This window comes from Cucurbita pepo, unplaced genomic scaffold, assembly GCF_002806865.2.
Source record: "Cucurbita pepo subsp. pepo cultivar mu-cu-16 unplaced genomic scaffold, ASM280686v2 Cp4.1_scaffold000213, whole genome shotgun sequence".
NCBI lineage: Eukaryota > Viridiplantae > Streptophyta > Magnoliopsida > Cucurbitales > Cucurbitaceae > Cucurbita > Cucurbita pepo.
The window spans coordinates 91,666-106,991 of NW_019646471.1; the positions used below are offsets into that span (position 1 = coordinate 91,666).

The 15,326-nt window shown below is 36.9% G+C and overlaps 1 long non-coding RNA gene across 3 annotated transcripts; it reads left to right on the forward strand.

Moving 5' to 3' along the window:
• The first annotated feature begins 1,421 nt into the window (after positions 1-1,421).
• LOC111784488 lies at positions 1,422-6,500 on the forward strand. Of its 3 annotated transcripts, none has more exons than XR_002813544.1 (5): positions 1,422-1,774; positions 2,253-2,328; positions 3,119-3,234; positions 3,913-5,014; positions 6,234-6,500. It is a non-coding gene; the product is annotated as an uncharacterized LOC111784488 (long non-coding RNA). The 3 variants fall into 3 exon arrangements; XR_002813545.1 differs by having other exon boundaries at positions 1,444-1,774; positions 3,913-4,064; XR_002813546.1 differs by lacking the exon at positions 3,913-5,014 and having other exon boundaries at positions 1,444-1,774.
• The last annotated feature ends 8,826 nt before the right edge of the window (positions 6,501-15,326 follow it).

Consider the following 15,326-nt stretch of genomic DNA (forward strand, 5'->3'; position numbering starts at 1 on the left):
GCGTGCAGGGTGTGCGAGGGTGGGCGGGGGGAGTGCGGGTTAACCTCCGAGGGTTTTGGGTGTGCGAGGGTTTCCCTTTCAAAGTATTATTCTTTTCGTTATATGTTTATAAATGAATACAATTTTGATGAATAGTTCGAAGTAAGAAAAATAGATGGATGGTGTTGGACGATCTGGGTGAGTCTTGTTGTTGGTAAATTGTTATATGCCATCGTCTTGATCTTCCATACCCTTCAGTTGGTGCTTGGGAATCCATGTTGATGGCAGTGGACAAGGAGCTGGTGTATTGATAACAGATATGTATGGAGGAATTGTTCACTGATGGAACTAAAAGTTTCTCACTTTTAAGAATGAATTTGTTGCTATAGTGGAAGTTTCTTTGTGAAGGTATCAAAAACCAGCTCATTGAGGAACATCAATTTTTTATTTCATATATGCTCAATCTCATCGATGGGTATCGTTAGAATAGTTGAATTGATAAGAGAACTTGAATTTCCATCATACTAATACATTTACAATGAGGAAAGCAGGTAGGGAGAGTGAGAATCTCTATCTGCTAATCCAGAAAATAAGTTCGAATTTCCCCATGCAGTTACTCCATGTAGACTAGTCACCTCCTAGGAGTACATTTTGAAGCATACTCATGGATGGGAGGCACCGCCGCAGCATCCCAATGTCCGGCCGTGCGACCATACTCCCCCCAAACTATATAGTACATTCATATATGTGAATGAAGAACACAAAATATGAATCATTCTAGAGTTGGGAAGTGCTGGTTTCAAACTGCAAAAAGATGAAAACTTGAAGAAAAACATTGTGTAATCCAATTTGAGACCCAAAACGACCGTTTTTTGGGTTGAAGGGTCGGACAAGCCGCCTCCGGCGACTTGCCAGGACATAGCTCTCGAAAAGTTACATGGAATCAAAAAAAAATTCATCAAATTTGATCAACGGAGCTCAAAGTTATGGTCTCCAAAAGTTTCGACATAGTTGGAAGTACTTTTTGGAGGGTATAAATGTCCAGATTTTGAAAATTTTTACTCTTTTTATGAGCATCGTTTTATAGATGATGAAAAAACGTATGAAAAAGAGTGGTTATTTGTTCAAAACAAACCAGAATCGAATGAGATATGGTCTTCGAAAGTTTTATCTCTGCTGTACGAGTTTGAGTTCGATTGAATCTGGAGATGTGTGATACTGATTAAACTAAAACACTTATTTGATTTAAAGACTCTTTGATTCAAGTTCGCTATGGGTATAATTGGCACGCGTGTGTCCATTTTAAATGATAGTCCTGAGTTCGAAACGCCCACGAAACAGATTTATTTTTCCATTTATCTTTCTCCAAACTCCTTAGAGTGAGCGCGTTCTCTTTGGTTCTTGCCTTCTAATTTTTTTTTTTTTTTTCCGCGCGCAATTTCCTTCTTTTCGTTTGTTCCGCGCGCAAAATACTCTGCTCCCCTCCACTTCCCCTACCCTACACTACAGAAAAAATACTCTCGCCGCCAAGCAAACGAAAACAACGATGAGGATTTCATAGAAGACCTGCGCATGGATGCAGGTGGATCCGAAGGCGAAAACAAGGAAGCGTTTAATGGCAACAGTTTGGATGTGTTGAAGTCGACGCATTCGTGGAGGGTATTGGAGGAGCACGAAGGGATAGAGGAATATGGGTTTGAAAATGAGAAGAGAGTGAGATTCGTGGAGGCAATTGTGAAATTTGTATTCAATCACTCAATATTTCAACCCTTGCGTTCTTCACCATGAAAACAAGGTAAATTTCATTTGAACATCAAATTTAAATCTTGCAATACAAGCACCCATTATCATTCAATTACGGATGGAAAAAAATGATGTGTAAAATTAGGTTGGATTTTTGTTTTTACCTAATCTGACTCTGCCAGTTGCTTGCCTTTATATTAGAATTCTTTCCCAGCCCCTTTTCTTTTGGTGAAAAATGTGGAGATAATTTTGTTGTTATACAATCCTTTCCTTCTTATCCCCAAATTAACTCATTTCACTTCGCCAAAATTCTCCGTTCAACATGGGAATGATTATTGTAATTGCAACTTTATCTGATTACCAGAGGGTTTTCACATTAATTCTGGATTATGCTTCTGGTCCTACTTCGAGTCCAATAATGTCGATAGAAGAGCAGGTCAATAATTTAATGGAAGTTTGCTTTTCTTTAGTTAATTGGTCTATTGTTTATCATGTTTCAATTTTCGTTTGTCTTAACTTTTGCGGTGCAGGTGGAACTTGAAAGAAGTTAAAATAGGATGCTCGATTTCGTTTCAGACTTCAATCCTTGTCCGCAGACAAATGGCTGTGAGTTTCCGAAAGTTCTCTGAATTTCTTGGATATTTTATCTATTATGAGTTGCAAACTGTTTGGATCAATGATTTGGTCATATTTTTGGGCTGCCCCTTGCTTATTACATGCATATAACTATGATGATTGGATATTTTATCTATTATGAGTTGCATGCTTTCAAATCTTTTGAATTAAGAATTAGGATGCATTAAAAGCTAAATCGTTGGTAACTTGAGCATTTTACTCAAACTTGTCATCCCTCCCCAGCTTTTGTAATTTCTAAAAGCCATTTCTTGCGGTTGCTTCATATTTCAGTCCAATGCATCTACCGTTCATATTGATTATGGTACTATAATTTTCTATTGCGTTTCAAAAGCAACGTACAGTTAAAAGATATCATTTTCTAGCCTCTTTCAATTGGTAAATCATTGATGCAAAATCAATTCTTGTTAATCGTAATCCAGGGATGGAAACCAGTCATGATTGGTTTTGAAATTTGTGACAATGTGATTTTGCTTTAGCCAGATTTGGAAAATCCTACCAATGTTATTATGTAATTGAATATCTTTATACAATGCGCACACACCTCTTCAACAAGTTACAATGGTTTTCAATAGAATTAGTGACTACTCTATCATAGCTAGAATTATCGTCAGCTATGTTAGAGTATATAACCAATGACCATCAATAAATCCTAAAACTAAATACATCAGCCTTTCCTGTGAGATTGAAAATTGGTAACCATTTATTCTGTAGCTCTAAACTCTGTACTGTAGTTCTGAAAACTATATGTTTGCTTTTCAAGAATTGAAAAGGGGCAACTGGAACTTGTTGGTGCTGGATCTTTGACAAGAGACCTACTAGAAACACACATTAATGCAACATACTGTTCAAGTATCATTTTCTAGCCTCCTTCACTTGGTAATCATTAATGCAAAATCAATTCTTGGTGATCATTTTCTAGCCTCTTTCACTTAGGGATGGAAACCAATCATGTTTTTTTCCATAATTTGCTTTTAGTCTCAGCAAGAAAGGCTCTTTAGTTTATCTCAATTATTGTATTATCAAATATTAAAAAGTTTCTTCTTTGATTTTAAATTTTGGGGTCATTTTGGTTAATTTGGAAGATACTCTAGTTTATTTTCAATGTCAATATAGGCTTCTTTCGATCAATAGTGTTATTGCTTTAGGTGGAGATTATGGTATTGGAAAAATTGGAGAACGTTTGTAGGAAGCTTGTTGCAAGGGTTTTCTAGACCTAGCAAGAGCCTTCAACTCCTCTTGGTGCATTCTAATATATATACATATATAATATTTTATGATCAAATATTAATTATATCTTAATAAGGAAGTGATGTGATTTGATTATTTTATTGTTATGTTTTTTTATTCCATGGGTAACTTCCTATTGTTATGTTTTTTTTTTTTTTTTTTTTTTTTTTTTTTTTTTTTTTTTTTTTTTTNAATTTTCATATGTACATAGTTTGAATTGTTCTTAAGTTTAATTAGGAGTGCATGTGACTTACCAGTACCAAGATCATATAAAGTGTTTGTCACTAGTAATGGACTTTAAATCTGCCCAAATCTTGGTACTCCCAGGTTCTATTATGGCATGACAGCTCTAGGGCTTCCACCCATGCATCACAGTCTCCTTCTGATGCTCGCGAATCTTGTGTCATTGACCACACTTGTGGCAACTGTAAGTCAACGAGGACGAGCTTCAATAGACTCATATGAAGCTTCTCACTCAGGTGGACAAATACCTTGTGTTCTTAGAGTTCTCTTATGTCGTTCCCTTAACTCTGTGTAGTAGTGCTTTTACATTTTTAACGCAACCACTATGGTAGCCAATTCAAATTCGTGAGTCATTGTCTAAGTTCAACTCTTTTCATAGTATGAGACGTAGGAAACAACTTACTACATCGTGAATATACAACGGGTTAGTTGTGACATCGCCATTCACAACATCCTACATTATGTCGAACCTACTTGTCTTTCCATTAGGACCTATCTTCTATGCTTCTCGAGATTTGTATCCTCTTATAGTACCCCCACTTAGGCACTACTATAGAAAATCTACTCATGTACCATATCCCTCTCAGGTACTGTTGGGGATCACCTACTTTGTCTCAACACCCCTCTTAGGTGATACTTAAAGTTCATCACGACATCCTATTTTTGCTCCGTCGTGAAATAGTAAGGGTGCTCCCTCGTGGTTAGCATCAATGCCCCATGGGTGGCAAGACATTTGCTTACACCTCAACATTTCCTATGGTGTGTTTACTATTCTAGTTCTTTTCCTGGAATCGACCAAAGTCTTACTAGCATCCGTACCCACTACAACATCAAAACGTCAAACTCCACATCTCATGAGTATCTTAAGCTAATCGTGTGAAGTCCCTTGAGGATTTACCACTTTTGCCTAAGCAACCCTAGTCATTTGGAATAGCTTATGGCAATATCCTACTTAATGTTCCTCCACGTACTAAAGGCCTTTCGGCCTTTCGGCCTTTCGATCTTCAGGGAAATTATCTTTCTAATGTCATGAGGGAGTGAAAGATAATTTGCACCTACCCTAGAAATTTAGTGAAATTGTTTATTGTTTCAGAAACTAGACACAATTTGCAGCCTACCTTAGAAACTTAGAAGGAAAACAACTTTGGGAAGGTTGAGGAACAGGAGCTCAAACACGCACGAGCAAGTAAGTAGCCATATGGAGCAGGTATCAAGTAGTACTAGTTGATAGGACAAGGGGCATATGATTAGAAATCATATCTGAGAACCTAATTGACCTAGTAACATGATAATTAAACCTAGAAACGTGTATAGTTTACCGTTTAGCACAATTTACAGGTTTATAGCTTTAGTTATTCATGTTTGAGAACTTGGATAGTTTGGACATGTTTATCTGCTTTCCAGCCTGCCTAGGTTAATTTTATTCCTTGTATTGAACATGTTGAGCATGATGTATGTTATGATTGTCTTTAGATGCATACTAAGGGGTTAGGAATCTTGTTTATGCCCAGTTATCCTTTGAATGATCGTTATGTGCCCTAGAGTGTTTGCTATGTTGGTTATAGATCAAGAACCACTATTTTACATTACTAAGGTACTAGAACGTAGTTACAAGTCCCACTATTTTCTTTAGGTTGACCAGGTATCTTGTAAGGACGGGTGCAACCCTAATTTGTATACTAACCAAGAGGGGTTAGGGTCTATTTGGTACATTTAGCTCAATTGTCACCCTTAGTGAGTTTCAGGAGTCATATAGGCTACGTTACTGAGGCTAGTTTTGGTTGTGCCTAGTGGGGGAGCTTGGTTAGTTACTGTCTCTACTTGGAAGAACAACGTGACATGTAGTTTACTGTCTAGCCCAAGAGGGGGCGTGAACAAGTCATTTACTGTCTTTGCTTAGAAGGGTGATGCGACAGACTATTTACAATTTTCGCCTAAAAAGGCAATATAACAGGTAGTTATAACCCGACACCACTAGGGAGAATCCGCTGGTTGGAATTCAGTAAATAGTTAGGTGTGAAGTATGTATATTACGTTAGAGCAAAAGGGCTCCTCCATACTTATTAGACTTACCCTGGGCTCGACCTTGTGAGCATACATGTTGAGGCATATTGATTCGAGGTGCATTTCGCACAAATATTATGAGGGGCCTAGGTATGCGTAAACCGTGTAGAGTACCCAAAACCTTGAAGTTTATGACCCCATGGGGGTTAGAACACTCCACATGGGATGTATGTATAGGGTTTTGGTACATAGAGACCTAGATAGGTTAAGGCTAACTTTAGGGGTAATTATAAGCACATAGCTTTAGATTCTGTGTAAATGAACAAGTTTCCGCGAGAGTCTACAAATAGCTTGCTTACTGAGTACCTTATACTCACTCTTGTTATATTTTTTGTTTTTAGATGAGCAATAGAGCACGGGTCATTGTGGGGGTGTGCTGGGTCGTGGGTCGTGTGGCTGTGGAGGCAACCTTGTTGACTATAATTTTTTTAATCTTTTGTTTATTTGTACATGATTTTTGTAATTCTTCCATTGCAAGTGATCTTTGTATTTTAAATAGCGCAGGAGCGAATGTATGCATTTAAATTGTGTTATTTTAATGTGTGTATTTATTTGCTTGATTTCTTTCATTTTAAAAGCGAAAAAATATATCGCTTTTTTATAACATATTTCATCGAGATGGTCTGTATTTTGATGCATCATAAATTTGGTCATGACAAGAGCACTTTTTAATCTCCTCAGGATGTCTTAAGCTTTCACTAACATTAAGCTCACTTACTGATCATTCATTTTCAATGTAATTGTCCATTGATAAACATCCACTATTGTCCTCCCTATTTTTATAAAAGTTCTTGCAAAAATAATAGAAGGATCATTGTCTGCCTCTCATACTCTAGTATGGTGAATCAAGATATCCACTATTTTCCCTTCTAGGTGTAATGAATCTATTAGGGTTTAGGGTTTGTTTTCAAGATTGCAATACACTGATGATTTAAAAACATTATTTTTAAATTTCTTAAATTTCTTCTCGATGTTAAATATGTGCTTAAAAACTTTCACATATAGTATTTGCTTCAAAGTTTCCACCAGAGGATGAGGGTTGTTTATGTGAATCTGTTTTAGAATGTCTATAAACTACTCAAGATGAGCCTCCTTAGTTTAACCCTTCTTTAAAGTGTGGTCTTCCTCATCTTCCTTTAGTTTTTCTTCTTTATTTTGTATATCCTCTTGAGGTTTGCTTATATGCTACTCTATTTCATTCACATCTTCCTTCTTGCTCCTCTTAGTTTCTCAGACAACTGTGATTTCTTAGAGCTTGAGTTTTTATCCAATGTCTTGCTACTTCTAAGTTTAATATCTTGACATTGCTCCTTTTCTCTCTTGGGATTCTTAGTGTTGGTAGGGAACTTCCCTTGAGGTCTACTTCTTAGTTTAGTGGCTAGCTGTCTCATTTGTATCTCCAAGTTTCTTAGAGAAACTTGTTCCATCATTCTTTGTCATAGACTCCTATATGTTGAGAGTTGTTAACTCCCTGAGCTTGAGGCAACCTCTGCCTTACTCCAATTGCACTTCGATTATGTTGGCCAAATCGGATAAATTGATTTTTACTTGATTCAGGTGGTTCCTCCAATCTGGGTTATAGGTGTTTGAGTAAGGGTTATTGCTTTGTTTGCCTTAGCTCCTTTACTTCTAATAAAAGATAGATGTTGGGTTACTAAGTCACTGCTCAAACTCAAACGTGTGCTTTGTCTCCACACTAAACACATGATTATATAGGTGAGTGTCCTACATTCACGCAATTCACAAGGTGCAACAAGCAATCGATATTTTACGATCAAGGGTGTAATACTATTTATAGTTGCGGTCTTTATATATCGTATTAACAATTGAAAGATGGTGATGGTAGCCTTGGTAGGGTCGATACATGAGATACTATGAAATAAGAGTCAACAGTTTAGTAAAAACTTGGTACATGAGATACTATGTGATGATAGTCTTAGACTATCGGTAACCTCGAGACTTGGTACATAGCCATAACATGAATCAATTAGAGTCTATAGATAAGTTGCTTACTGAGTATTTTATACTCACTCATGGTATTTTCCGATTTTTAGATGGTTTATGAGGTAACGATCAATGACATGAGTAAGTGTGATTCGACCGTGTCACCATTTATTTATTTATTATTATTTTTTTTAATTTCTAAATTATTGAATCTTTTAAGCCCTACATTGGTACATGGTGGTTTATGAATCTAAGCTTCAAAAAGCGTATTTTTATAGATTTCTATCACAACCCTAGGTCGATAGGTGATAAGGCAACCCTAATCCTCAGCTCAACGATCAAAGTTTTTTTGAGCAAGAACACTTGAATCAAAGAAATTAACACCTTCTTATACAAAATTCGGATAAACCAAGAGAGGCTAGAATTAGATTACCTCTTAGAATCAAAGATCTAGAGGTCAAATTTGGAACCTTGTTCTCGATTGAGTCACTCCATAATCGATCTTAATCAAGATTTGAATGAATGACTCAGATGCAATCTACCACTAGAATTGAGATCTCAAATTTCATTCATCCAAAATCCGCCTTTTACATACTAATGTGTGGTACTCTCCACAAAAAGAAACTTTCAATTCTTCAAATGCCCACCAAAGAAGTTAGTGACCATAATTTATTCACACTCACTTTAATCTACACAAAGGAAGAAGTCAATTTGACAAATAACTTCTCACCCGTCTGTCCACTACAAGAATTATGAAAGTAAAAATAATAAATAAAATTTTCTAACAACTTATCAATCAAGTGCAATTTATAGCAACTTCATCCGCTACTTCAACCGTGCAAATATTCACTTATGAAGCTTTAAATGGTCCTTCCTCAATCGAATTAACTTGTAACACATGAAATAATGGTTGAACCGAGTCTATCCAATTTTGTGAATGAAGAATGAATGCTTGTTGAATCTTCTTGGCCTTGGATCGTGTAATAGGTTCAGTTGGAACATTCGAAATACCGCGATTCTTATCATCTTCCCATTTTCAAAAGGATTCGTCCTCGAGTCAGAAAAATTATCACCTTGCTTATATTTGATGACATACAGAAATGTTTCAATAAACTCCACCCACTTTGCATGCCTGAAGTTCAGTTTGCTTTGATCCTTAAGATACTTCAAGCTTTCCTGATAAGAGTAGATCACAAATTTTGAAGTTTAGTTTTCTTTGATCCTTAAGATACTTCAAGCTTTCATGATAACAGTAGATCACAAATTCTCTAGGCCATAAGTAAGTAATGTTGCTACACGTGCGAGCTAAAACAAACAATTTTTTTTTTTTTAATCATAGGTAGGATAGTTGAATGCTCCCCATTTAGTTTTTCACTACAATACATTAAGGGTTTTCCATCTTACAACAAAACAGCATCTATACCCAAACCACTTGCATCACACTCAATTTCAAAGGTTTTATCAAAGTTAAGTAAGACAAGTAATGATGCATTGGTTAATTTCTTCTTAAGCTTATTGAATGCATTCTTTTGCATATCCCCATTTAAATGATGCAGCTATGGTTCTAAAATCTTTTATAAATCTCTTTGAGAAGCCAACTAACCCATAAAAAATCCATAAAAAATCCAAACTTCACTTGTACTCTTTAGCGTTGGCAAGTCACTTATGAGAATGAAATTTAGAGTGAAATTTTTCCATGCAAAATACTCTTATTAAAATTAGAATGAAATTTCTCTTTTCTTTGTGTAATCAAAACTGACTTAACATGCTCCACATGCTCAAGCAAAGTTTTCAAATAAATTAAAATATCATCATATACACAACAACATGTTTTCCATATATTTTTTTCAAAACATTATATATTGAGCGCTAAATGTACTAGGATCATTAGTTAATCTAGAAGGCATAACAAGCCATTCATACCATCTGAACTTAATTTTGAAAGTTGTTTTCCATTCATCTCCTACATATATTCTAATTTGATAATATCAAGATTTCAAAACAATCTTTATAAATAGACATGAACCATGCAATTCATCAAGCATATCGTCTAGTCTAGGAATAGGATGTCGATACTTTACCGTGATTTTGTTGATGGCTCTACAATCCACGCACATGCGCCATGTTCAATCTTTCTTTGACACCAATAAGATTGGTATAGAACATGGGCTCAAAATTTCCCGTATATAGCCATTCTCCATGAGCTCCTCTATTTATCTATGAATTTCTTTACTCTCAGTTGGGTTGGCTCTATAAGCTGGCCTATTAGGAATGACTGTCACCGGAATGAAGTCTATTTTATGTTCAATACCTCTAATGGGAGGTAGTTCTTTAGGTACTTCATCTTGGAACACGTCCTCAAATTCCTTTAAAAGAGATTGAAACATAATAGGCAAAGACAAGTTGTTATCGTTAGAGACCAAACATCCTTCCTTGTACATAAGTACAAATATGGTTTTTTGTGAAAACTTTGCCTTTCTAACCTCTAACTTTAGTCAAACAACTCACTTTCTTTCCTTTTTTTTCTTTTTTTCAATTTCATTCTTCTTTTCACTATTTTTTCTCTCAATTCTTCTTCCTCGAACTCTTTTTTTTTTTTTCTCCAACTTTAATGGATCAACAAATACATATGAAGAACTCAAAGGTACAAGAGTGGTTTTTCTACCATCTTTTATAAAAGAATACCTATTCAAATAACCATCATACATGACCTTCCTATCAAATTGCCAAGGTGGGCCAAACAATATGTCTCCAGCAAGCATTGGTAGCACATTACAAAGAACTTCATCTTTATATTTTCCCAAAGTAAAAGATATTAAAGCTTGAGAAACTACCTTCATTGTTCCACTGTCATTGAGTCATTGAAGTTTGTAAGGTTTAGGATGGTGTTGGGTTGAAATTTGGAACCTTTTGATCAACATGGTACTTACTACAGGAATGCAACTTCCACTATCAATAACAAGACTACAAGGAGTCCCCTTGACTAAACACCTTGTGTGAAATAGGTTGTCTCTTTGATCAACATCATTCTTCGTCACTTGAGTTTTAAGAAGTCTTCTTATAACAAGTGCCAAATGACTCGCATCTTCCAATTCCTCCTCATTCTCCTAGATTTCTTCTTCAGCTAGCTCATCTGACAACTTATCCATTCTTGATGATCATGCTCTCTTGTTAGGACAATCACGACTATTATGACCAATTCCTTGACATTTTCAATATTTGATGTCCCTATTTCTTTCTCGAACCTCCCTGTATTCCTCGACTTTCTCTTTACCTTTGGAGGTCTCAACTTTGTCCTTTTTGTCAAGCTCATACTTGCCTCTAACCTTGAAATCTATCTTTTCAATATTTGCATCCTTTTTCCAAGTGTTGAAAGTAGTAGACTTAGAAATAACATACCTTTTGGAGTTCTTCTCCCAAGCTAGTTATCTTTTGATTTTAACAGCAAGGTGTGACAATTCTTGCATATCAAAGTATGCTTGCCTATCCACTTGATGAGCAAGTTGTCGGTTTAACCCACCAAGGAATCTAGCCATTGTATCCTTCTTGTCTTCATCAATGCATGCTCGATTCCTAAGGGCCTCCATTTCTTTATAATATTCTTCAACGCTTTTGGATCCTTGGTTCAAAGTATAGAGTTTTTGCTTGAGTACTCGAGAATAATGCTTAGGAATGTACCTTTTTCTCATTAATGTCTTCAGTTCTTCCCACGTTTCAATTGGTTCTTCATAATTTCTCCTCCACTATGATTTCAAAGATGTCCACCAAATAATTGCGTAATTACAAAATTCAGCCACGATAAGTTTTAACCTTCTTTCTTTATTAAAATTGTTGCAATCGAAAACATGCTCAATTTTTCAATCATATTGCAAATACTCATCTAGATCAGATCTACCATAGAAAGTTGGAATTTTCAGCTTTACTCCCCCGACTCCTCTTTCTTTTACTCTCTCATAAAGGTACTCTCTCTCAATTATTTTTTGTGCTAAAATTTCTCTACCCCTTCTTCGGCCTCTTCCTCCCTCTCGACCGACATCTCTCCCCTCCCCTAGGACTATTTCCAGCAAAGAGGGTGACATTGTCATCTTCTTCATTTTCAACTCCTTCATTCAAGATTACTTCGCTTCCTTAAGGATTACCTAAAGCTATTTCAATTCGCTCCAACCGGTCTGTCAAGACACTAATAACTTGATTCAAACGAGTAATAGCCCCAGTTTGTGCTTCTCTCCACCTAGTTTCATTGATCTCCCCTCCATTTCCCCCGTCTTGGTTCATGATTGTACAAAACAGTAGTTAAATATATGCTTATGATCTCACACACTCAACTAACTGATTTTACACTCAGGAACACTCGTGTTTATTACACACAAAAGTAGGCTATTTGGGAAAGTGATTAAATTATGATCAAGGTTGGCTAATATATGGGTAGAGTAATTTTGATAGTAACCAGTTATTCAAGGCAATCAAGATAAGTTAATTATGAAATAACAGCAAAATAAAACAAGAAATGATCAAACAAATAAGGGACAAATATTTTTGGATAGAATTGCACGCTTAAAATGAGTTTTTTTAAAAAAAGAAAAAAAGTCTGTTAAGTTTTGACTAAGAGAATGATCTAACTTTCCATTTTTATGGAATTTGGGCAAATTCAAAAGTTATTTTCGAATTTGAATTAGGAAACAAAAGTATCAGACACAAGGGTTATTGTTTTAAACGGTTTAAGTAAAATGTGAATTAAAGTTTATTTGATCTTCAAATAAACATGTAGATGGTCTAAAATAAATGATAAGGACATTTTATAATCACAATCTTAAGAACAAATATGATAAGGACTTTTTTTTCAAGGTCAAAATATGATCTTTAAGAAGAAAATGGGAACAAATTCTTGTACGCTATGGACCAATTCACTCAAGGAACTCAAATGGTCCGATGAATCTATGACTTAACTTGCCCTTATGATCAAACCTCAAGACACCCTTCATAGGTGCCACCTTGAGGAATACTAGGTCTCCAATCTCAAACTATAAGTTTCTACGTCGTACATCGGCATGACTTTCCGATCTACTTTGAGCAGTACGCATCCTTGCTCGAATTTTCTGGACAGCCTCATTGGTGACGCTTCATTGGTGACACGAACCAGTTCAGGTCAAACTAACTCTCTCTTGCCTATCCATTTGTCCATCAGTGTGGGGTGGAAGGCGGTGCCTCGAGACGAGTACTCAACGCTTTTTGAAGTCCGCACCAAAACGCTGACGTAAAGCGTGGATCTCGATCTGACACTATAGACACTGAACTCCATGTAGTCTTACTATTTCTTTCACATACAGTTACGCCCAGTTGTCAAATGTATATGTGACTTTCCCAGGTAAAAAGTGTGCCGACTTGGTCAACTTGTCGACTCCAAATCACTGTATAGCCTTTGAGCGTTTTAGGTAATCCTACTATGAAGTCCATTGCTATGTTTTTCCACTTCCACCCCAGTATGCTTAAGGGTTATAACATCCTCGCTGTCTTTAGTCTAGGAGCTTTCACTTGTTGACAAACTAAGCACTTACTCACAAACTCGACCACGTCCCTTTTTATGCTCTTCCACAAGAATGTTGTTTTAAATCTTGGTACATCTTAGTACCTTCTGGGTACATGGCAAATGGCGAGTTTTGAGCTTTCGTTAGTATCTCTTTCCTTAACTCTATTGTTAGGACACATAGGCGTTCCTGATACAATAGTCCTTCATCTAAGGACTTCGAGAATCCGTCTACTGAACTTTCGTCTAACTGGCCTAGAACTTTCTGTAGGTTAAGATCCTCTCGTTGGGAGGTAATAATTCTCTACCTAAGTGTAGGTTGCACTGTGAGTCGAGTCAGCTATGCTATGACTCTCTCGGTCGCTACAGCTATTGTAACGACCCTAAATTTTACCTATTTAATCTAAGGTCATTACTATACCTTGAAATGCAGAAGTTACATTAAATGGACTCTCATCATAAATGCGACTTACACTCGCCTTTTATTACCTCGTGAAAAAGAAAACGAATACAAGGGAAAGAAAGGAAAAAGAACAATACTGAAATAATTGTCTTAAACTACCCTATGGTTTATTATGCGATTACAATTCAACCTATACTAACCTATTCTAATGAAGTAAACAGAATTCAACCTATATTAACCTATACAAGGAAATAGAAAGCAACTAACCTATGCATTGCCACGGTCCCGGGGAGTACGATGCCGCCGACGATCTCACATGGGTGCCTTGCCCTTATCTGAAAAAGTAAAGTAGCACGAGGCTTGAGTATTTCTAGAATACTTAGTAAGTGACCCCCTATCGGGGTTATGCAACAATCACATGCAATGAAATGATGGGACCTATCTTTTGTTTCGTTTCGTTTTTCCTACGGTGCTGTCCTAACGGGTAAACTTTGGACGTGTACCATATACTCTACACACAGCCCATACGTGCGAGTATGGGCTCACCAGCTAGTTCGCACACCGCTGGGCCACTTTCCTTATCCGGTGGGCATACACTGGGAGCCCCTTATGCTGAAACCCATTAGAATTAGTAACCGTCACGGCAGCGCTATGCAAAGCATAACGATCGTTGTCCTGCCATTGGATGTACGCGTCCGTACCCTTGTGATGGGATAGGGGTGTCCCCTCAGATGCATGAACACACATAATGCATGAGGTCCACATTACTACTACATTTATCATTAATGAACATAACCCCCCTGCCACGCTCCATGCTTACATGTCATTCTCATTTTTCAATTTACGTATCATGCATATTCCTATCGGGGTTATGTTTCGAGGCAGTTTACCGTATTTCATGTCATACAATTCATGCTGTTTACATTCAAATACTCCGTACACTCATGCCATAATCATTCAAGAACAACATTATTGTCACATGCATTACATATCACATCAGACTAAACAGCATACATAACATACATTCACGTTCACATGATTACGTACTTAAGCACAACAATCTAGCATACAATTTAATGACACGTGCGAATCCACGGGCATGTGCAAACAAAAACCAAATAACGCGTAACCTACGACGGGTGAGCCACTTACTTGGTAGGCCTTAGCCGAAGTACTCCCTAAAATAAAAACGTAAGCTCCTAGCTTCTCGTGAACGTTCTACGCTTCTGTTGGTGGTTGGTTCCTATTGGATCATTCATCACCTTCATTAGTATCTCACAAACATAATTAATTTCCAACTTGAATTTGTGAAATACGACCTTAAAATGATCTATTTTACCTTAAACAGGGTTGAAACTAAGTTCGGGAGGGTCGGAACAGTGACAAACGGGCTGAAAATAGGTTTTCTGAGTCGAATAAGCTGCTGGAGCCGAGAAGCCGCCGGAGCCGAGGGGTTTCATGTTGCAAACGTGCCACATGGCACAACCAGAGGGCGACGCGTGTGCAGTGGTCTCGAGTCGAGGCGCGGGTTGTCGGGTTGTTCGCGGATTTTCAGGTCGTTCG